The sequence below is a fragment of the Taudactylus pleione genome, unplaced genomic scaffold (genome assembly GCF_031769625.1).
Source record: "Taudactylus pleione unplaced genomic scaffold, aTauple2 ptg000216l, whole genome shotgun sequence".
NCBI lineage: Eukaryota > Metazoa > Chordata > Amphibia > Anura > Myobatrachidae > Taudactylus > Taudactylus pleione.
In genome coordinates this window covers 1697803-1720636 of record NW_028284618.1, presented here as the reverse complement: position 1 = coordinate 1720636, position 22834 = coordinate 1697803, and the positions used below count along the sequence as shown (strand labels likewise).

The 22834-nt window shown below is 41.8% G+C and overlaps 1 protein-coding gene across 1 annotated transcript in view; it reads left to right on the top strand.

The window, feature by feature from the left end:
- Positions 1-22834, top strand: part of MALRD1 (MAM and LDL receptor class A domain containing 1) — a 612799-nt gene that overhangs the window by 427531 nt on the left and 162434 nt on the right. The window lies entirely within an intron of this gene.

Below are 22834 nucleotides of genomic sequence, written 5' to 3'. Positions count from 1 at the left end.
AATGTAGTGGATTTTTCTTGAACTGAACAAGAGTAATCCCATTGTTGAGATATTATTACAGCAGTTGAAACATTGTTGCATTACACATTCTAAATTGTAATGATGATTGGCCAATATAGGCAATGTTTCAACAAAGTCTAAGAATGGTATTTATTTATTTTTTTCCATCTGTGCAAACAAAATTACTCTTATGTTTAAGTGTTAAAGGGGGTGCTATTTTTTACAGATTTGGCACTGAGTGTGATAATACTGAAGCAAACATATTAATGACCATTTCATAACTCACAAAGTGTATACAAGAAATATAATTATTTTCCTGCTATAAGTTCACTTGAGACATGATAATCATAGTATTAAATATATGTAATAAAAATTGAATGCAGATTTAGTTTCACTTAAGAAAGTTTTCAGTCTTATTAAAAATGATAAAACTCGCCAACATATAACATTTATACAACAGTATTGCACAATACAAATGGTAATATATTTCACTACTCTGGGTGTGAGTATAATATTTCCTAGATTCTGCCCATAGTATTGTGTGCGAATGTCTCATCCTGCTGTCTATAGTGTATGTATGTGTAGACCCGAATGTGAGTTCTGTGTTCCCCGGACTGCCTATTGTGTTATGCACTGATGTGCACCAGCAAGCAAGTATATAGTGTGTGTCTCAAGCTATGTATATTGTATGGGGGATGTATGTCCCATTGTGCTGCACACAGGGTTTGGTCAAAAGAATGGGTCACCAGAAAAATTCCATCTTGACGACAGCATCCCACAATTGTAATCATATGTTATATCTCATATCTCAACTACATAGATGGAATTTGTTGATAGGAGAAGATAAAGGTGTCAAAATACTTTTAGTACAAATACCTTAAACAAGCACTTGCTACATGTTATTTTTTTGAAAATGAGACACCAGTATATACTATATACTATATATAAAGACTAATTATATTCGTAAGGTATGACTGCTCATTCCTGAAACCATGTTGAGTTATAAAACAATTATCTACAATAGTGAAATATTATCCTCCCAAAAATTTGCCCCCAACAGAAGTCAGGTTCAAAGTAGAGATGTGCAGTTTGGTTTCCATGGAAAACAAACACACCCGAACTTAGGGGTTCTGAGTCAAACCAAGCCCAGACTCAGGTCTTCCTGCCAGGCTTGGGCTTGGATCCCAAAATGAGGTAAAACATTATCTTCCCATCATTGGGTCTCGCATGTTTTGGTTTGCATATTAAAGTCCCTCCCTCGGAATCGGGCACCATTTCACACAGGAGACCGATGAAAGCAGGTGTGGGACTGGGCTGCAGCTTTAAAAAACTATTAGCAGCACTGTGTTAAAGGGGCACTGTAGAGGCAGTGTGGACTGTGGGCTGTAGCACTGTGAGACACTGTGTTGTGTGCCCAGGGCCACACACTAAAACATGCCATTAGGAGCACTGTGTTAAAGGGGCACTGTGTCATAAAAAAAATTATCATAGAGGCACTGTGGACTGTGGGCTGCAGCAATGTGAGGCACTGTGTTGTGTAGTCATGACTAGGCACTTTGTTAAAAACACTGTGTTGTGTGTTCAGGCACTGTATTCCAATTTTTTTTAATAAAACTGTTGTGTTTTCATGCACTGTTTTAAAAAAATAACATTATTAGGATGTTATTACTAGGAGCACTGTGAGGCACTGTGTTGTATGTTCAGACTAGGGATGTGCAGGCTCGGATAGGTTCGAGTTTGCACGTGGAGTTCGGATTTTTCCCTCCAAAAAAACGGAACTCAGAACGAGGCAAAACGTCATCTTACATGGACGAACATCATCATTCCTGGTCTTTTGTCCAGGAATGATGATGTTCGTCCATGTAAGATGACGTTTTGCCTCGTTCTGAGTTCCGTTTTTTTGGAGGGAAAAATCCGAACTCCACGTGCAAACTCGAACCTATCCGAGCCTGCACATCCCTAGTTCAGACAGTGTTAAAAATATTAAAACAAAACTTTTTGTGTGTTCAGGTACTGTGTTAAAATAACGTCATTAGGATGCCACCCTTATACTAGGAGCGCTGTGAGGCACTGTGTTCTGTGTCCAGGCACTGCTATCAAAATAATACAATTTTAAAACCTGTGTGTTAAAAAATAATAACACTTCTGGGTGTTCAGGTTTAGGCACTGTGTTAAAAAATAACGATCAGTAGGTGCACTGACACTATTAGGAGAAACGCTGTGAGTCCCAGTGTGTTAAAAAAAATGGTGTTTTTTTTATGACACTGTGCCCCTATAAGTTAAACAGTGCTCCCAAATGCCTTTTTTTTTTTTAATGACAGTGCTCACACAGTGCCTCTTTAAGATAAACACAATGCTCCTAATGACGTTTTTATATGACATAGTGCCTTGCCCCTGCCTTTATTGGCTTGACAAACACAGCACAGTGCTTCAGCTCCAGTATGACTAGTCCACTCCTCCTAATGGCATTTAGTACCTCTGAGTGTTTGGAGCTCAGAATCCCAAAATGATACAGTGCCCCTAAATTAGTTAACAATGAAAGTAACTCACAACACAGTGCTTCCCACACCCTCTCCCTCGGATCTTCTGTGTGAAATGGCGCCTCATCACAAGGGAATTTTATATGCAATCCAAAACACGCAAGGTCGGGCACTGGGACGATGACATTTTGCCTCGTTTTGGGATCCGAACCTGGTGGAAAGATCCGAGCCCCTAAGTTTGGGTGTGTTCGGAAACCAAAGCGCACTTCTCTAATATATTGTGAAGGGTGCCCTCTCCTGGGGTAGATGGGCACTTCCAAACACACAGCAGCCAGGAAACAGCAGGGTTTCTGTGTAATTTACTGAAGCTAGTTTATTGTGCAGTAAAAGAAAAACATAAAATAAAATCCTAACCCATCTGTGCTCTAACTAAACACAAAGGTTCCATCTGTCAAAAGTGGTAGGACCAAATGCCCCTACCACAAACATAGGCATATGGACATTACTCATGGTCAGTAAATCACAGTGTCTCTTATTAAGCCTGCTGCCTGTTTCCCGGGTAGTGAGACACTGACTAAAATCCCAACACCCTTTTATCAGCCTCTTACAGATGCAGGTTCTAATAGGCCTGTTCTCAGGCTGAAGACCCGAAACCGGAATAAATAGATGGAGCCCGCCCTCACTCTCCTTCCATAACCCCCGGTACCCTTAACTTGCTTTTACTAAAGCCCAAATGACTATGAAGTCTGTTTTGCAATCACAGACGTTCTCCTGGGGTTTTAATACAAATAGGTCAGAAACATGGGACACATTTATTTATTTATTAACAGTTTCTTATATAGCGCAGCAAATTCTGTTGCGCTTTACAATTTGAATCAAGATTAACATTATACTGGGTTGTAAAAGACATACATACATGACATACATGACATACATAAGGGTAAGAGGGCCCTGCTCGCAAGCTTACAATCTATAGGGAAATAGGTGTTGATACACAAGGAGAGGTGCTACATATTGCAAATTGGTCCAGCCCAATTGCAGATATTGTTGGTGGGCTGTATAATCCAATCACACTGGAAAGTTGGCCTAGGGTTAGGAGGATATTCAATTGAAGAAAGGGAAGATGTGATAGGAGTTTACTATAAGAAGAGAGTTAGATAGGGAGCTATAAAAGGTTAGGTGGGCGGTCCTGGAATCTGATAAGCTTGTCTAAAGAGGTGAGTTTTCAGAGAACGCTTGAATGTTTGGAAACTAGTGGAAAGTCTTATTGTACGTGGGAGGGCATTCCACAGGGTGGGTGCAGCCTGAAAAAAGTCCTGTAACCGTGAAATATCTTGGGAATGAGACCCAAATAGAAACACAGAATGCATTTGTTTCATATGCACTTTATACACACAGCCTCCATGTAATCTTATACAATATTTTTAATAATTTTGTGCCTTAAACAAAGTTTGTGTACATTGAACCAGCAAAAAAGCAAAGGTTTCACTATCTCAGTCATGCTAAAAAAATTCCGTATTTTGGAATATTTGGATATGGGAGACTCAACCTGTGTATATATACTGTATATTAGAGATGAGCGGTCCAGATTACCTTGAATCTGGACCGCTCCAAACTTCTTAATCCGAGCCACGTCCAAGTCCTGGCTCGGATGTCAGATCGGGGACGAACATCATCCTCCTGGCTTCGGATTCTCGCGGGGTTTGGATTACATATAAGGAGCTGCAGCCGGGATTCGGCGCCATTCACTCCAGTCCAGTCACACTTCTGCACTCTGTGCTCTGCTCTCTGGTGTCCAAGTGGGGCTGTGTTCTCTAAAGGGCTGTGTCCATCTCTAAGGGCTGTGCTGCTTTGTGTCCATCTCTAAGGGGCTGTGCTGCTGGGGCTGTGTCCATCTCTAAGGGGCTATGCTGCTGGGGCTGTGTCCATCTCTAAGGGGCTGTGCTGCTGGGGCTGTGTCCATCTCTAAGGGGCTATGCTGCTGGGGCTGTGTCCATCTCTAAGGGGCTGTGCTGATAGAGCTGTGTCCATCTCTAAGGGGCTGTGCTGCTGGGGCTGTGTCCATCTCTAAGGGGCTGTGCTGTCACTATGTCTATCTAAGTGGCAAGCTGTGTTTAGTCCCTTTAGTCTAATTAATTTCCATCACAGTGGTGCTGCACTGACTTTGCAGGCCCCACCCACTGCGTTCACAGTGTGAATTTTACAAAAGTAAAATAAAATTTGCTGTATTTGTTTGTACAGTGCACTGCACCCAATGCGCTGTATTATCCCAGATCGTGTGCGTAAAAGCAGTTTGACTCCACGCAACTGTGCAGGGGGGAGGGGGGTTCCGTCTTCCAGAAATCCCCCTCTGGAAATCCTGCGTTTGCCACTGAAATTACTGTAGATTAATGTTATTGAGGTTAATAATACTATAGGAACAAAAAAAAGGCCCAGATTATGTGATTTTAGCTTTTTTTGTCAATTTAGAAAAAAATGAAAATTCAAAACCGGACAACGAATCAGAGCCAAATCCAAATCTAGCAAAAATGGTCCGACGCACAGTTCCAATATATATATATATATATATATATATATATATATGACGCCAGTAGTTATCAGCACTCCACGGGATTTGTCCAAGAATAAAGACACAGATTAAGCTGTTTAGGTCAACGTTATCAAATCATAACGCATATATGAAAAAACAACATACATAAATATTTACTCACCGCAGTACAGCCCTCCGCCTTGGCTCCTCAACAGACACCGATGGGCAGACTAGTGCCGACGTCCCAGCAGCCTTCAGGGGGCGTGGCCATGCAAAGTGAGCCATCACCATGGTTACAATAATACATAGACGGACTGTATTTAGGAACTAGAGTGTGAGGTTCTGATTTTGTTGTGGACCCAGAGTTTTTAATAAGTGACTTAGAAGACATGGGAATGGCAAACGAAAAAGTCCAGGTATAGCACTAAAGTGCACTTGATAACTGTAGTGGAGTAAATGGGAGAATGTCCAGTTAGTGACAGGCAGGAACAGTCCAGTATGCAGGTATGGTGAGCTGTAACAGAATGCAGGCAGAGGTAATGAAGTCCAGCTGGGAGTAAGTGGAGGCAAGGTGCAGGGAAACAGCAGGTTCAGGTACTCAGTCAAGGGGAAAAGGTAAATGGAGGGTGCGGGGTAAGTCCAGCAGGTTGGAGCAGGCAAGGTTCAGGCTAAGTAGCGCTTCCAAGGAGGCAGGTAAGGCACAGGTACTCTCTCTGAGCCACAGCTGAGAAACACGTTGCACTGGCAAGGAAGGAAGGCTCTGGACCTTCCTAAATACCCAGTGCCACGCTGTGACTGGCTGGAAAGAACACATGACCCACCAGGATTGGACAGCTTGAATCACATGGCAGCAGGCAAGATGGCGGTGCCCATGCCAAATGGAACAGAAGCACCACCAGACCTCACCAGGCCTAGTGACAATGTGCCCGCACAGAACCACGCACAGCCAATGCCCCTTGCCAAACACCAGCACCACTGCCAGACACCCCTCGCCACAATGACCTCACAGGTAATACCTGGTGACCACCATGCCGAGAAACTCTGGCCGTGACATAGAGAATACATAAATACAAACATATACTTAAACATCTTAACAGTAAAACTGCTGAAAGCGCTGAAACGTTCATCACAGATATGACCTAACATTGAAGTTCGAAAAATGTAAAGCTATTTCCAACAAATGATTCTATATACAACATAAAAGACTTACCAAAACATCCCCATGATCTGTAGGAAAAGAATGATATTATCCTAGAAAAAATGCAATACATAGGTACTAAAAAATATTTGGCTATATAAGCCTGTCAAACCGTAATACAGGTGTCCTAAGGCAAGCACAGGGAGGACAGAAACCTCCCGTTGAGCAGATTATTGATTATATCAATAATCATGAACTTATTTCTTCTGGAGACAAAATGTACTAGCACATAAGAAAATAACTGAAAACAGACTGAACCTGATAGGTTAAGCCTTATAGAGACATGGTTACCCACATAGATAACCTAATCAAGCTAAAGGAAGCAGGCAAAAGATAACAATTCATTGAGGCCAAATGGGTGCACAGTATTAAGGGTGTGTATCCATCTGGCCTCCTTTTGTAATAGGACCCGATCTCTATCTCCCCCTCTGTTATTGGGGAGGACCCAATCCATCATTTTGTATCTCTGCGAGACCACGTTTGTGATCTCTAAAATGCCTCCAACAGGTTGTTCTGACTCCTTACCTGCAAGGGCCATTATGATACTAGACCTATGCAAAACCATATGTTCCTTGAGCTGTCGCAAGGTCTTTCCTATATAAATTAGCCCGCATGGGCATCTTATATAGTACACAACAAACTTGCTACAGCATGATAGAGCAAATCTGATTTTACATCTTCTTCCAGAATGAGGGTGCACAAACATATCGCCACTTTCAAGGAAACTGCCGGTCATGCATCCAGTACATTTGTAGTTACCCGGTTTCCGTGTGAGAAAGTGGTCAGATCTTGGGACCCTAAAAGAAGAAATGTCTGAAATAGGGCATAATTGAAGTGTCTTTTAGCATGCTGTAGGAAGAGATTCATCGGTGGAAAGAATAGGCCACAGTTGTCTTGCAGATCGTTTCAGGTATTTACTGATAGGACTGTAATCCTATGTCCAGACGATTTTCTTAGTGCAATCCAATTTATGTGACGGCTTTAGGACCTCGATCTATTCAATGAAAGTGCTTTTTCCATCGCAGGTTTAAGGGATTTAGGATGCTATCCCCTAGAGAGAAACATATTCGTCATGACGTGCGTCTGGTGTATGGCGTCATCTCTGTTACTACAGATCCTCAGGATTCTAGCAAATTGAGGGTAGGGGAGACCACTAATAGAAGCAGGTGAATGACAACTTTCTGCCCTTAGAAAGGTGTTCCTGTCGGTGTCTTTAGTGTAAAGCAGTGTTATAAAATGTTATAAAATCCAGAGATTCACCAAGTCTCACAGTCATATCTAGGTAGTGGACTTCCTCAAAGCTGCAGTTGAAGGTAAATTTTATTGCCAGAGCTTTGCGCTTTACAAGGTCCATCAGTTCTGAGAACTGTTGTTTGTCTCCTGACATAACATAAAGATGTCATCTATATAACAGCAGTAAAACGCAATATATTTAGCTATATTGGAATCTGCAAAGAACAAATCTCTTTCCCTTTAACTGCTTTGGTTATAGAACCTGCTGTCAAAGATGAAATAGTTGCTGGACAATGTCAATCCTAAAAGTGAAAGGAAAAGATCCAAATCATTGACCTTCAAAAGCAGGACTATTGGTCAAAATTTGCGGAATGGATTCAAGGCCCCTATTGTGTTGAATGCTTGTATACAAGCTGACCACATCAATAGTGCACATCAGGTATTGTATTGAGACTGGGGAGATATCCTGCAATTTACATAAAAATGTTGGTTCTTTTTGGACCACAGGCTGTAAGAAAAGTCAAAAAATTGTGAGACCATATAATTTAAGGAATCCCGGGCTGCAATGTCCTTATGCAGCTTTGGGATGGTATATAATACCGGTACCTTAGGATGATTTTTTTTAATGGCCTCACACACTTTGGATGTAATCATACCATCCTCTACAGCTGGATGTCCAAGATGGCATCCAATTCATGTTTGTGCCTGATGGTAGGGTCTTGAACTAAAGGTTGGTAAACCTGAGTATCTGATAGTTGGTGATAGATTTGATAATATATATATCAGACCTATATATATATATATATATATATATATATATATATATACAGTTCATAGGTCCACACTCATGTCTTCAAAAGTCCAAATAATCCTGGGGTGACAACCTAAGTGAGCACAGCGGCTCCAAGGGCATAGACGGAAATTGAGGTGCACTCACCAGACTTGACTAAATGACTAAAAAATTAGTTTTTCTTTATTCACATTGCAGGTACAAAAAGCATGCTGCTGTTTGTACTAACGATGTGAATAAAGAAAAACTTGTTTTTATACTCTTTACAAGTCTGGTATTATATATATATATATATATATATATATATATTAGGGGTGTGCACTGGCCACTTTTCGTGTTTTGTGTTTTGGTTTTGGATCTTTCTTCGTGTTTTGGATCTGGATTGGTTTTGCCAAAACCACCCTTACGTGTTTTGGGTTCTGGGTTTTGTGTTTTGGATCTGGATTTTTTCTTAAAAAATAAAAAAAAACGCTAAAATCACATAAAATTGGCCTTTTTTTGTTCCTACGCTATTAATAACCCCAATAACATTAATTTCCACTCATTTCCACTCTATTCTGAACACCTCACAATATTGTTTTTAGGCCAAAAGGTTGCACCGAGATAGCTGGATGACTATGCTAAGCGACACAAGTGGGCGCACAAACATGTGGCCCATCTAGGAGTGGCACTGCAGTGGCAGACAGGAAGCCAATCAGCGTTATGGTGCCCATTTGCATGTAGCACGAACCCGGGAGATCCGTGCTACATACATCTGTGTCATTGACACAGAGCACTGACGGGTCCGTGAGACCCATCTGTGCTGCTGTGGTAAAAAAAAAAAAAAAAACCTGTGTAAAAAAAGAAAAAAATGGCGTGCACCCCCCCAAAAAAGAGCAACCAGCCCCGGGCATTAGTAACCCAGTGCTGGGTGTGCTTAAATACAGGGGACAAACGACATAGGGGTCCCCTGTACTTAAGCACAACCAGCACCGGCTAGTCAGAACCAGCGCTGGTTGCCAAAATACGGGGGACAAACGACGTAGGGGTCCCCCGTATTCTGCGCAACCAGCTCTGGGCTCTGATCCGGTCCTGGTTCTGGAAATACAGGGGAAAAAAATTAGTAGGGTTCCCCTGTATGTTCCAGAACCAGCACTGGACTTTTTCTAGCGGGGGGCTGATGCCACAGCCAGGGGAGCCCTTTCACCGGGCCCCCCAGCCGCAGCATCAGCCCTGACCGCTAGTCAGCCCAGGCCGGGGATCCCTGGAGAGCTGGGGACCCCCCCAATAAAGGGGTCACCCTCTCCAGGGCACCCCAGGCCCAGGCTGATAGCCCGGGCTATCCCCGCCACCCCTGGTGGCGGTGGGTGGCGGGTTGATTGTGTGGTGTGGTGTAAATAAAGAATATCAAACATTGTCTTTACAAGTAGAACTGCAAGTCCCAGCTAGCCTGCCCCGCATGCTGGTACTTGGAGAACCACAAGTACCAGCATGCAGGGCATTAAGGGCCCACTAGTAACTGTAGTTCACCTGTAAAAAAAATGTTTAAAAAAACACAGGACACACACACCGTGACAGTATAAGTTTATTAAACATACATACACACACACACACACACACGTACACATACTCACCTATGTAACCTGTAGCATCGGTCCACTTGTCCGGTAAAGTATCCATAGGGGACCTGTGAAAAAAAACATACTCACCATCTCCTATGCGAGGTTCTGTCCTCTTCGTTCCAAAGTAGGCATCCCCGGACTTGGCAAAAAAAAAAAAACGAAAACGCGATCCACAAACTGGTGGGAACCGCAGGGTAAACTTTAATAACCTTGCGGCTCCCACCATTGACTACAATGGAGGGAGCCGTTCATTGGCTGAGAGACGGGAGATGGCTTCTCTCAGCCAATGAACGCTTAGCAGCGGGGTTTCCATGGTGATACCCCGCCGCTAAGCTCTCATTCGGGAAGTACCGGTCTATAGAACGGTACTAAGTTCGTGGATCGCGTTTTCGTTTTTTTTTTTTTGCCAAGTCCGGGGATGCCTACTTTGGAACGAAGAGGACAGAACCTCGCATAGGAGATGGTGAGTATGTTTTTTTTCACAGGTCCCCTATGAATACTTTACCGGACAAGTGGACCGATGCTACAGGGTTACATAGGTGAGTATGTGTACATGTGTGTGTGTGTATGTATGTTTAATAAACTTATACTGTCACGGTGTGTGTGTCCTGTGTTTTTTTTAAACATTTTTTTACAGGTGAACTACAGGTACTAGTGGGACCTTAATGCCCTGCATGCTGGTACTTGTGGCTCTCCAAGTACCAGCATGCGGGGCAGGCTTGCTGGGACTTGCAGTTCTACTTGTAAAGACAATGTTTGATATTCTTTATTTACACCACACCACACAATCAACCCGCCACCCACCGCCACCAAGGGTGGCGGGGATAGCCCCGGGCTATCAGCCTGGGCCTGGGGTGCCCTGGAGAGGGTGACCCCTTTATTGGGGGGGTCCCCAGCTCTCCAGGGATCCCCGGCCTGGGCTGACTAGCAGACAGGGCTGATGCTGCGGCTGGGGGGCCCGGTGAAAGGGCTCCCCTGGCTGTGGCATCAGCCCCCCGCTAGAAAAAGTCCAGTGCTGGTTCTGGAACATACAGGGGAACCCTACTAATTTTTCCCCCTGTATTTCCAGAACCAGGACCGGATCAGAGCCCAGAGCTGGTTTCGCAGAATACGGGGGACCCCTACGTCGTTTGTCCCCCGTATTTTGGCAACCAGCGCTGGTTCTGACTAGCCCGGTGCTGGTTGTGCTTAAGTACAGGGGACCCCTACGTCGTTTGTCCCCTGTATTTAAGCACACCCAGCACTGGGTCACTAATGCCCGGGGCTGGTTGCTCTTTTTGGGGGGGGGGGGGCACGCCATTTTTTTCTTTTATATACAGGTTTTTTTTTTTTTTTTTTTTACCACAGCAGCACAGACGGGTCTCACGGACCCGTCAGTGCTCTGTGTCAATGACACAGATGCAAGTAGCACAGATCTCCTGGTCCGTGCGTGCATCTGTGTCATTGAAATACACAGCAGCACAGACGGGTCTCACTGACCCATCTGTGCTCTGTGTCACTGTCAATCACACAGATGCATGTAGCACGGATCTCACGAGTCCGTGCTACATGCAAATGAGCACCATAATGCTGATTGGCTGAGAGCCGTGACCGACGGCTCTGTCAGCCAATCAGCACTTTGCCCATTAAAGGCAAAGGCATTTTTTTTAAAATGGCCGCTCGAGGCAAAACCTCGAGATCCGACAGCAGATCTCGAGGTTTTGCCTCGGGAGAGGGATCCGGGGCAGACAGGGAGACCCGAGCTTGGGCTCGGATCGCCCCGGATCCCCGAAGTTCGGGTGGGTTCGGTTCTCAGGGAACCGAACCCGCTCATCCCTAATATATATATATATATATATATATATATACACATTTATGGCCTCCACAGACCTCAATCCAGCCCTGTACATTTCCATGGTTAGGTAAGTGTAATGGGAGTGGTTAGGCAAACATGTAGTTAATAAACATTTGGTGACTGCCCACATCAGGGATAATTATGGCAGGACTTCATTGCTTTTTTTACTGCACATTCCTGGAGGGCTGCAAGATGAAGGAATGATGTGACGCTTGTAATATGCCCCCACGCGAGCACTTGTATGGCGTTACAATGCCACTACACAAACTGTTGATTCAACAGTTTATATAGAGTCATGATGTGAGGCTACTTTCAAATTGGTGGAGGAAGATTGTGCTGTCACCATCTGTTAGAAATATAGGGCCTGATTCAGACCCGTTCGCTAGGCTGCGTTCGCACGTAGCCTGCCGATGTTTGCAGTCTGCGCATGTGTATACAACGCAGTGCGCGAACCAGTCCATGCGATCGCCCCTAGTATATAACCGCCTCGCAAGAATGAGTGAGAGGACAAGCCGTTTGTGTGTGGTGACAGGGGTTGGTTGATAGAAACCGGGGAGTGGTGGCGTGTCTGAGCGTCTTAACGCCGTTTCAGAGGCGTGTATAATTAAGACGGAGCATCATAGTACACGTCACATGGTTGAATTACACACTGAAGCACTCGCAGTGCGATAGGGTATGGTCAGCCACAAGTGGTGCGTATGGGTCCGATGGTACTCGATGTTACCGATTGTTGCATACACTTCCTGGAGATGACGTGTATCACTAAGGGAAAGTGGGCGTGCTAATGCCTTGGCGTGCGATTACGGAATTTGCATACTCTGGCAGCTGACTGCTGCGTGCGAACACATCTAGCGAGCGGGTCTGATTCAGGTTCATAGCTCATACGGTACATCCAAGTTGTTCTAAATACTAAGCAGAAAGGGATGCTACAGTATGGCTGTAGAAAGACCAGCAGCTAAATACACTATACAAATGGCTGATTATTACTGACTGACAGGACAGTGTTTGTTGTTATTTTTCATTTCCTGAACCTTAGGAAATGTAACATTCTTTTTAAAACTTTAAATATATCCTCATCAGTCATTTTATATTAATTGTTTTTGTTTTGTTTACTGAATCACTGCAATCTGTGCTCTGTATAATGGGAAAGCGCGTCTGCAGAAAAGCCAAACTGCGGAAGAGATTTATCGATAGTCTTCCTATTCAATTAAACAAACAAAATTGGGATGAACAGTTGGATTGGAACAGTACATCCCATCAAGTCACTTAATGAAAATAAAGGACCACAGAACAGATGCCTAAAGAATTTAATCACACAGGCTTTGGAAGTCAGCTAAAGAAGATGTTACATTGTCACAGGGAGAGGAGCAATTTCTCTACATTTAAATCTTATTTTAAAGTATGTGACATAAAAAGACTAAGGTCTTCAATCCACTGGAGTTTATTACTGGTGTATCACTAGCGATTTTGTCTCCGGTTAAATGAATGTAGACCAGTCTGATATTAGAATTCACTGTTACCAAAAACACTAGCGCTCAGTTTCCAGGTCTAATAATGCACAGTTGGTGTAGTGATTAGCATTGCCAGCCCAGTTGAGATGTTGGTGTCGTCGGTCCCTGCAGCAAGTGTACAGGGGGTCGGCGGGTCGTCTGTACACAAATGCAGATGTGCCGATATATCTGCAGATATATTGGCATCGACTGTGCTGCAGGACCACCTGATATGTCTGTGAACAATGGCCCTCATTCAGAGCCGCTCGTTAGCGGCAGTACGCTCGTTCCGAGCGATGTTTGCACATCTGCGCATGCGTACGCTTTTTAGTACGCATGCGCGAACCAGTCAGTGCGGCCGAAAATCCTTTGTACGCTATATAGCGAGTGCCTGCTATTTTGAGTGGCAGAATGAGGCGTATGTGGGTGGTAACAGGGGAAGGTGCTTGAAAATGGGGAGTGGAGATCCGAACGCAGGCGTGCTTAAAGGTCAAAGCGGGCGTTTTATGGGTGTGTATATTTAAAACAGCAGCGTCATTGACCACGTCACTGGGTTATTTTATAGCCAGAACTGCACGCAAATTTGTGGTAGCAAACACCAACCACAAGAATAGCGAGCAGTTCATACACTGGTCGATGTACTCGATTAATCTAATAAATAGCGGACATGACGTAGGATGCGTGCGGCCAGGGGGCGTTTTTAACAAATAAACGAGCGTATGTTTTGCTCGTTCGTTCAGACTTAGAGGTGTGAACAGACTGCAATGTGCGTACGGATCATTTGAATAGCCACCCCTTGTTTTTAAACGAACGACCGCAAATAGCGTACGGCTCTGAATGAGGGCCAATGTCACAAATATATTAGGTGTACATACTACACCCCCGCCCATGTACTAGCGATATATCGTTTGCTGATTAATATATCGACAAGTGTGAGCCAAGCATATAACATGACTATTTGTTAGTAGTACTGTTTTTCCAAAACAATTTCCATTATAGGTATAATGTAATTTGGACAGATATGTTTTATATTTAATAATAGTTTTGCTAAGGTTATAACTCACAGTTGGTCGTCGCCACAGGAAAAAATGGATCAATATCATTTAATTCTGGTCACTGCAAAGATGTTTACAATTTAGTTGGAGTTTTTCCCACAGCCAGGGAAAGAAGCTGTATTCTGTATTCCCACTGATTTCATAATAACTAACATATGCTTCAATTTACAGTTTCCTTTACCCAATATACTATATGTATTGCTCTTTTGCCCTGGCTATTAATATAAGAATTCTCTGGTTTCTTCTTTGTACATTTTTGGGTGGTGTCAGTTGTGCATTTTCAGAGATGGACGCAAATTGCTCCACTCCCGTGTCTTTGTACGCAGCGACTGTGCGAAAATATGCTACTGTCACTACATTTGGAACTTGTATTGAGATGTGTACATCGGTCAATCATTGAACTTCTGTGTAACCCTATGGTTACTTGGAATGGCCATCGGAACTGAGACCCCGAAGCCTTCACAATTGCATATGGGGTCGCAAGCTGAGACATGTCCCGAAAATGGTTGTGATACACCGGCGATTGAGTCGCCAACTCCCCAAGTCCTCACTGTGACCGACACTGCACCATCGGAGCACATGTACAGTGCGAATTACGCATGCGCTGTATAAAAAACATCACTCAACAACCTAAACAGAAGCATTGCGTCCGTCTCTGAATCAATGCCAGAGGGAATTACGCGCAGAACACATTATTTTCATCATCTCAAGAGCTGGCAATCAGATATCAGCCTAGTAGTAGAGTACTACTGTTTTTGTTTCACAGCTCCCACTATTTGTGGAACTTACACCAATGTGAAAATATTCTACTTTAGGGTTGTCCACAGTCCAGCTACTATCACCTGAGCTGGATGTGGCCCCTTGACTGGTTATTGTGATTCCAACTTACAACTGAAGTTCAATAGACTCTGCTGGGTGGCTTCATTTTTAGAATATCTTTTGAGCCGCAATGATGTGTATTCAGGAAAGTTCTGTCGTTCTCATAAAGTTCTAGGGTAGCCCAATTATAAATCCTATAACTGAGGCTAGTTTTCACATAGCATATACTGTATAACATGTCATTTCCATTTTATATATTCAACGTCTCTTAAGACTTTGTAGCCTGACACACCTGTTGGGAATCATTGATGGTTATAGTGCATTGTCTTTTCTAGGTAATGGGGTTATACATTTGTGGGAATTATCTGCTGCGGATGTTTTTAAAACACATTGGGATCCATATCTATTGCGGTTTTACCCAATTTTAGGGATTGATACAACCCATCCTGGAGCACATAAGAAATGTACAACCTGAATTCAGAAGCCCACCACTTGCTGATATGCTGATCAGAACCTATTTGTCAAAAGTGCAAATACATAATAATAATGGAGAAAGAAGCATCCCTGTCCTTATGTTACATACAGTGGTGACCAGCACTAGTCTATGACTGGAAACCTGTAGCATTATTTTCTGTTGGTGCTATTTCTGCAGTGATAATTGAAGTGGTAAATGATTACAGTCTGGTTTCTTGGGCACCCCTTCACCGGCCAGCCAATCATAAATGTTCTCTGATGCTAGTTTTCTGAAGCTGGCCGGGGGACTGTGAGACATTTAGCACATATGTGGAACCAGGGTTGTCTTTTGAAGGGAAATTTTTGTTTGTTAGAAGTTTTTTTGTTTTCTATTTGGACTATATTGGAACAAGTAAGGAAAAACTATATATATATATATATATATATATATATATATATATATATATATATAAGTCCACAAAGTGAAGGCACTACTCCTTGTTTCAATATTCTTATCACAAAATGTGTTTTATTCACCACCCAGTAAACACAACACCATTACTGGAGCATATTGTCCAAACCTTGTAAAATGCATGTAAAGCGGTTCATATAACAGTCAAAATACTTATGCAATCAATGTCTGTCGACTTCGGTCCACTTTAGGGCCGTTCTAGACTCACAAAGACTTGTCAACAATCCAGCGTGGTATACTGCTAAGGCGCAACAAACCCCCATATTAGCAGGACTTTTAAACTTTATCCTTGATCTAATCATCACACCTGTGTTTCCGGCTGGCGTGCGTTCCAGCCGTCTGCGCATGCGCATGTTTAATTCAGTCTCCCATGTCCGCTCCGTGCTCCCGCGAGACAACAAACCTCCAACCCACCTCGACGTCACACACTTCCATGTGACCATCAAAGCATATGGAGAGCTTGCCTGCGTCACTGCGTTATCATGGCAACGCAATATGTTAACTCATGCACTAGCATCACTGCGTTATTATAGCGACCCAATTTGTTAACCCATGCATTCGCGCACTTATTCATTTTATTAAATAAGGGAAATATGTTTATCAATCCATACGTACTTATATCGCTAATCCTTACTATTGGGGGGTTGTGCGCCCTACCTATAGTCCAAACTCTAGACAATATAATGTGAAATATATCACCTTTTACATTTAATGCTATCACTAAATATATTAAAAAACATCTATTAAACATTAAAAAGATATATTCGTGCAAACCTATTAACCACTTTCTTTATATTACCTTAATTATACAAATAATTTATGCTTGAATCCTACAGACCCATGTTCACTTTAGGAACCATTATTAATTACTACATATATCAATGTGTTATAATCACATATCTCCACATTGGATCTGGATTAACAAGAAAAACAGACAGAGTATTTTTATAAGAAGCAACGGTAGTTAATGTTCTCATTCAATCCCCTAGGAGCAATCGTATTCAGATTAAAAATCCACCGTGCTTCTTTTTGCAACAAATATTTTTCACGGTCACCACCCCTTTCTAACACTGGGACATGATCAATTAACATGCTTTTCAACATCGATACATGATGTCCCTTTTGCATGAAATGACGAGCTACAGGTTTATCGCTTCTACCATCATTGATGGCCTGCCTAATTGACATTCGATGATTTGCCATGCGTTCACGGAATGTTCTTACAGTCTTTCCCACGTAATAAAGGCCACAAGGGCACATCAAGATGTAGATAACAAAGGTGGATGTACATGTTAGCCAATGTTTGATCCCAATTCTAATTCCTGTATGTGGATGCGCAAAATCCTTGCCAGGGATCATACTGCTGCAAGTCGTGCAGCCTAGGCAACGAAAACATCCCAATTTCTTCCTTTGTAGCCATGTGCCTTCCATTTTCTTGTGGAAATTTTTTGTTGGTTGCATAAGTAGCTGTTTGAGATTTGGACCTCTCTTGAATGCTACTATTGGCTTCCTCGCCACACTTTTGAACGCCACATCTGTGCCTATAATTGGCCAGTATTTGTTTACCGCCTTTGCGAAACCTTTTGCTCTGGTGTTATACTGGGTGGTTACTATCATTCTGTCACTAGTTGTTTTCTCACTCCGTTGACTTTTCTCCCGATGAATATAACGAGCTCTACTCAAACATCTGTTCACCACTTTTTTAGAATAGCCTCGTGTCAAAAATCTTTGCGCCATCTCATTTAACTGTATCTCTGATGATTCCGTCTCAGTGTTGTTACGTAAAACACGAATGAACTGTGACACTGGAAGGCCCTCTTTTAGAGCCTTAGGGTGGTGACTTGTTGCATGCAAAATTGTATTCCTGTCTGTTTTCTTCCGAAATAAAGTGGTTCCTAGTCCATTTTCACCCTTAAATATACATACATCCAAAAACTCTAACTTCTCAAATTGTATATTTCTCGTGAATTTAATTGGACACTGTAACTCGTTTAGTTCATCCACCATCTGGTGGAAAGAATTTTCAGTGTCACGCCATAGGATCAGTATATCGTCTATAAAACGAAAATAGTGCAGAATGCTGGGACCGTATTTTGGATATATATATTTACATTCATATTGTATCATGTATGAATTTGCGTATACTGGCGCCAAATTAGATCCCATCGCAGTCCCAGCATTCTGCACAAAAAAAGAGTCACCATATTGGAAATGATTATTTTCCAACACACAATAAACCATGTCACATAAAAAATCTATCGGGGGGCCCACATACTCAGAATATTGCACAACCTCCCTTATTGCCTCCACACCTTGTACATGCGGGATCACCGTGTAAAGTGATGTAACGTCTAGCGTAGCAAACCATAGATCTTCTGGAATATTATCGATGTTTTTTAATTTAGCCAACAAATCAGGAGTATCCTTGATATAACTTCTACTATTGGAAATTATCGGCTGTAATAGTAAATCAACATACTGTGCCAATGGTTGTAGGACTGAGGATCTAGCGGACACTATGGGGCGGCCCGGTGGTTGCGCCAATGACTTATGTATCTTCGGTATTGTGTAAAAGATTGGGCATACTGGATGCTCCGTAGTTAATATTTTAGCTAAATATTCATCCAAGTATCCTGCAGACACACCTAGTTGAATTAACGGGTCTACCTTCGATTTTACCGATGATACTGGACTATTATTTACTTTAGTATACACATTCCTATCACTTAATTGTTCCTTAATTTCTTGATCATAATAGTCAAAGTCTAGCACAACCACCGCCCCGCCCTTGTCCGCCAGTCTTATTACGATTTTATCATTATTCTGTAAACTCAAAATCGCTTTTCTCTGTCTAATCGTCAAATTATTGTACACTCTATGTCCAATATTCCCCTCAATATATTCCCTTTCCACCAATCGTAAGAACGTTTTAATGCTACCGTTGGTGGAAACAGGATCAAATGTGCTGGAACAATTACCCAGATTGATCTTCTGTCTACACATATCAGAGTCACTGTCTTTAAAGTAATCACGTAATCTTAATTTTCTACCTAATTTATATAGATCAACTGAAAAATCAAAATTTTGACCCTTGAAAGTAGGGACATAGGTAAGTCCTAACGTTAGAACTGATATTTCATCTTCAGTTAATTCATATTTTGATAAATTGAAAACGTTATCTATCATTGTCTTCGTCTGACCTTTCTTCCACCTCCTGCCCCTCCGCGTGTGGGACCTCTTTCTTCCTGTATACTCTCTACCTCTACCATTTGCGGGGTCCCTAAAAAAGGAGTATTACCACTTGGGGGTAGGCGACCATGCTGTTCACTCTCAGAAGAGGAATACGACGAATCCACTGAAAATGGCAATCTACGTCTATTGTTCCTAAATCTCTGTCTGGGTACTCCAGCCCCATCACCTGTTAGCCACCGGTATACATTATGATTTTTATAATCATTCTGTACTACCTCAAGTTTATTCCTCTTAAATGCTATAAGATCTTTTTTATATCTTTCAATATTTGCATTCAACTTGTCCATCCATTTTTCAGTTCTATCTAAGCTAAACACAGTAAGACTTTCTCCCTTTATTACACTTAACTCATTTCTGGTATGCTTCAATTCCATGCCCACTTCTTCAATTACCAAGAGGATTAGGTCCATAGAGCATTTATTTAATACTCCACACCATTTACTACAAAATGTGGGGTTAGTGCGCCCTATGGTGGGAATGTTCTGGATCCTAAATCCTCTTGGTATTTTTTTCTGCCTGAAGCAGTCTGATAAAAACTGACCATGGAGGACCAAATCAACCTCCCTTTTGGTTAGCCTTAACAATTTATTGTATACATCCACCGGTGTTTCTTCCGGGAGTTCCCCAAATTCCTCCTGCTCAAATAGTACTTTCTCAGCATCTGTATCAGTTAAACTCAATTGTGCATTTTCTGCCTGATCTAATAGATGTTCATCCAAAAATCTTGCTCCCCCTTGTGACATATTGATGCCAGATATCCCCTGGCGTGACACTTACAAACAGTTACTTCAAATAACATTAAATAGGTTAGCACTAAATATCCATTAAAATCTATTGACACATTAAATCCAGACGTTTAGATCTTCTTATTACCAAGTGAAAAAACCTTGTTTCCTTATTCATAAAATTCTCTTGAAAAAAATCAGCAGGGTGCAAAAAAGCAATATATTGAACCATATATGTCCTGCTAATATGGGGGTTTGTTGCGCCTTAGCAGTATACCACGCTGGATTGTTGACAAGTCTTTGTGAGTCTAGAACGGCCCTAAAGTGGACCGAAGTCGACAGACATTGATTGCATAAGTATTTTGACTGTTATATGAACCGCTTTACATGCATTTTACAAGGTTTGGACAATATGCTCCAGTAATGGTGTTGTGTTTACTGGGTGGTGAATAAAACACATTTTGTGATAAGAATATTGAAACAAGGAGTAGTGCCTTCACTTTGTGGACTTGTTTGCAGAAGTATCAATTGTGGATACTTCCATGAAAGAGCACACCCAGGATGAATATATAAGGACAGTGCATAAGCCTACAATTGCATACAGAATGTTGGACATATATGGTTCAATATATTGCTTTTTTGCACCCTGCTTATTTTTTTCAAGAGAATTTTATGAATAAGGAAACAAGGTTTTTTCACTTGGTAATAAGAAGATCTAAACGTCTGGATTTAATGTGTCAATAGATTTTAATGGATATTTAGTGCTAACCTATTTAATGTTATTTGAAGTAACTGTTTGTAAGTGTCACGCCAGGGGATATCTGGCATCAATATGTCACAAGGGGGAGCAAGATTTTTGGATGAACATCTATTAGATCAGGCAGAAAATGCACAATTGAGTTTAACTGATACAGATGCTGAGAAAGTACTATTTGAGCAGGAGGAATTTGGGGAACTCCCGGAAGAAACACCGGTGGATGTATACCATAAATTGTTAAGGCTAACCAAAAGGGAGGTTGATTTGGTCCTCCATGGTCAGTTTTTATCAGACTACTTCAGGCAGAAAAAAATACCAAGAGGATTTAGGATCCAGAACATTCCCACCATAGGGCGCACTAACCCCACATTTTGTAGTAAATGGTGTGGAGTATTAAATAAATGCTCTATGGACCTAATCCTCTTGGTAATTGAAGAAGTGGGCATGGAATTGAAACATACCAGAAATGAGTTAAGTGTAATAAAGGGAGAAAGTCTTACTGTGTTTAGCTTAGATAGAACTGAAAAATGGATGGACAAGTTGAATGCAAATATTGAAAGATATAAAAAAGATCTTATAGCATTTAAGAGGAATAAACTTGAGGTAGTACAGAATGATTATAAAAATCATAATGTATACCGGTGGCTAACAGGTGATGGGGCTGGAGTACCCAGACAGAGATTTAGGAACAATAGACGTAGATTGCCATTTTCAGTGGATTCGTCGTATTCCTCTTCTGAGAGTGAACAGCATGGTCGCCTACCCCCAAGTGGTAATACTCCTTTTTTAGGGACCCCGCAAATGGTAGAGGTAGAGAGTATACAGGAAGAAAGAGGTCCCACACGCGGAGGGGCAGGAGGTGGAAGAAAGGTCAGACGAAGACAATGATAGATAACGTTTTCAATTTATCAAAATATGAATTAACTGAAGATGAAATATCAGTTCTAACGTTAGGACTTACCTATGTCCCTACTTTCAAGGGTCAAGATTTTGATTTTTCAGTTGATCTATATAAATTAGGTAGAAAATTAAGATTACGTGATTACTTTAAAGACAGTGACTCTGATATGTGTAGACAGAAGATCAATCTGGGTAATTGTTCCAGCACATTTGATCCTGTTTCCACCAACGGTAGCATTAAAACGTTCTTACGATTGGTGGAAAGGGAATATATTGAGGGGAATATTGGACATAGAGTGTACAATAATTTGACGATTAGACAGAGAAAAGCGATTTTGAGTTTACAGAATAATGATAAAATCGTAATAAGACTGGCGGACAAGGGCGGGGCGGTGGTTGTGCTAGACTTTGACTATTATGATCAAGAAATTAAGGAACAATTAAGTGATAGGAATGTGTATACTAAAGTAAATAATAGTCCAGTATCATCGGTAAAATCGAAGGTAGACACGTTAATTCAACTAGGTGTGTCTGCAGGATACTTGGATGAATATTTAGCTAAAATATTAACTACGGAGCATCCAGTATGCCCAATCTTTTACACAATACCGAAGATACATAAGTCATTGGCGCAACCACCGGGCCGCCCCATAGTGTCCGCTAGATCCTCAGTCCTACAACCATTGGCACAGTATGTTGATTTACTATTACAGCCGATAATTTCCAATAGTAGAAGTTATATCAAGGATACTCCTGATTTGTTGGCTAAATTAAAAAACATCGATAATATTCCAGAAGATCTATGGTTTGCTACGCTAGACGTTACATCACTTTACACGGTGATCCCGCATGTACAAGGTGTGGAGGCAATAAGGGAGGTTGTGCAATATTCTGAGTATGTGGGCCCCCCGATAGATTTTTTATGTGACATGGTTTATTGTGTGTTGGAAAATAATCATTTCCAATATGGTGACTCTTTTTTTGTGCAGAATGCTGGGACTGCGATGGGATCTAATTTGGCGCCAGTATACGCAAATTCATACATGATACAATATGAATGTAAATATATATATCCAAAATACGGTCCCAGCATTCTGCACTATTTTCGTTTTATAGACGATATACTGATCCTATGGCGTGACACTGAAAATTCTTTCCACCAGATGGTGGATGAACTAAACGAGTTACAGTGTCCAATTAAATTCACGAGAAATATACAATTTGAGAAGTTAGAGTTTTTGGATG